A 2726-nucleotide genomic window follows, 5' to 3' on the forward strand; every position below is an offset into this window, starting at 1 on the left:
TGAGAGAATGCGGTTGTCATTAAGGATTCAAGCTTGAACTTAATCGAAAGCTTATCCAACTTCAGGCTTCTGGTCCACTTACTCTTTGGATTCGTGTTGATTAAATCTGTCCCTGCAGTGCTAAGAGAATTCAGAGATAGTTGGGCCGCACTGTCCAAGATCTCGCGCTGTTGAAATTTAGTATTCTGTAACAACTGGATTCGGAAATATTCTGGATCGCCAGAGTCATGGCAACGATTACGCCGGGTGCATGAAATAAACTTTGTGGGTCGGTTCACTACGCCGACTCCTGGCATATCCGGCACTCAATCGGTTTCTCGGCTTTTAGTGCAAACCCCGGCTACTCCATTCATGTAACCCCGTGTGGTCTAGCCAAAATTGGTATTTAATTTTTTAAAGCTATCTGCTAGAGTTGGCAGACTGGCGATCGAATCGGAGCAGATAGGGAGAGGAAGTGTCCGGTTCGAAGAGAGGATACTGATTAAGGGAAAGGTTGATGCAGGAAAATATGCATTGCTTCTGGAACGCGTTAGACCAGGTAGAGAAAGCAGCAGCTTCCCACGCGACGGAGGACCAATCACTCTCTTGCGAGGGCAACTAAACCGCGGATCGGATCTCTGTTGCCAAAAGTATGTGTGATATTCTAAATACCTCACCTGCCCCAACCGACCTCCTAAGCAACAAAGGCCTGGTCCATCCGCACGCTGACCGCCCGTCAAGTCTAGGCTTGTGGATTGCGTCTGGAACTTTGCAAATCCTTCCAATTTCTTCCCCGGGCCACAAATAGAGCCTCCTTGATCTACTGTCCGGTGGGTCGTCGCTGGGATCTGCATCGCGGAACCGTACCTGCGTCTGTCTACATTCGCGCATGGTGTTTGATTGGTCCGTTGGGTGCTATTTGTGTCCAGGGTCTCATCAATGTGACAGTAGCGTTGCAATATCGCGAGGTGGGCGACGATCGACGAGGAACCATCTCATGAGCCATGGTAGCTGAAATAACTCACTTCGTTGTCCTGGAAACTAGGCTCGGGTTCCTATTCTGAGCTTCCAACAAGGTCTACACTTTTTGATTCTCCGTCAAAGAATACAACCAATACCCTGGATTTGGGAGTATGTTCATAGTGTCTGTACCGACAGGTAGGAGAAGTATTAGTAGAGGCAAGATCAGTTGGTTGCGAGCAACACAGAAAAGTACCGTTAGCGCGAGGCTAGGCAAAGAGGATTGTAGAGGGATCAATGGGAGGCACGTCTTATGGCCAACCACGGGTACAATCGAATGTGACTGTCTGCCACAAAATCTCCAACCCATTATTGCGGCATCTGTTGAAGCACTTCAACCCTCATGAAAGAGACGGTGACCGTGGCTAGTGGCCATGGTCAAAACGGGCAGAGTAGTCTGCCACCGCGTTGAGCGATTTAATTGCAAATTCAATGATATGTGAGAATCATATCCTTGCGGTATCACTGTCTTTTCAACAGTTGATGAAGTGGTTCACCATACTCAACGCAGGTTTTGAAAGCAATGAATCCAGGTTGAAACTTGAGTCTGTAGGCCACAAGTCTCCTAACACCATTTCAACGTTGTTCAAATGTCTTCAACGACAATAACGAGACAGTGATTCTCGCTACCAACTGCGCAACTGGTTCCTTGGTCGAGAGGTAGCCGAAAAAATATAAAAGGGGCCAGATTCCCAGCCCAAAAGAATCAGGACTTCGGTCCTCACACTCCGATGTGTCATGGTGCCCCTCTCGTGCCTACGGGCTTGAGAGCTTCCATGACCACGGCTGTCGCTGCCACGAGCCCAGCGATGTAAGACTTGCGCTCCCTCACAGCCAATGAGCCCTGTGACTGTAAAAATGTGCTCAGTCATGGCAAGGCTTGGCTCGCCAAGGACTTGTCATCGCTCCCCAGCGATGTGCAGGCACCTCTCCGTGGTGCTGGGGACTAGTATTCGAGTAGCCCAAGGGCATTCGAAGAAGCAAAGACCTGTACAACATCTTCATCTTCTTCGTATTCCGAAGTATCATCTTTGGAGAGATAGAGTGAGCGCTAGATAGATGCCTATCAATCACCAGAATCGTAAATTCACGACTGAATCTTCTTCGCTATCGAGTGCCGTATTCCTCACCCTCCTGCCTTGATAGTTTGCGGTATGCTAGTTCATCCGTCGCAATAAAATCCATCTGCGATCAGAGCGCAGAGCGAATAGAGACTTGAGTGTTTGGGTACGTCGCGGATGTGTTGATGAGCGTTGATTAACGTTGATGAACGTCGATGATCGTTGATGAACATTGGTGAATGTTGATGATCGTTGATGGTCGTTAATGAACGTTGATGAACATTAATCGTTGACGAGGGTGTTGATGTGGTACACGGCCGGGCGGTGAAGTTGAGTGGTCAACGTCTCACGGCCTTCGCGCGAGCTCTTTCTTGCCATCTCACCCACATGACAGAGATATCAGTTTCATTGTTGTTTCAATTCTGCGTTATTTCTTGTTCCCTGGTGGTCACTCGGTGAAGTTCGCATACAGTCTCCAATTTAATTGACCTGGTGAATGCAAACACCGGATTTCCTTCGGTTCAGCTAAAACAGGCAATACACTCAAGGTCAGGCCTACCAGGTGTAGAAGCATTTGATGAGAAGCACTCGAAATACAATTTGTTGTCTCAACTTAGCGATAGGCTGTTCCTTGCCTAATCAAAGCTATTGCTTCAATCGGCGATT

This window comes from Penicillium samsonianum (assembly GCF_028829775.1).
Source record: "Penicillium samsonianum strain IBT 33392 chromosome Unknown utg000009l_segment0_segment0, whole genome shotgun sequence".
NCBI classification, from domain to species: Eukaryota; Fungi; Ascomycota; class Eurotiomycetes; order Eurotiales; family Aspergillaceae; genus Penicillium; species Penicillium samsonianum.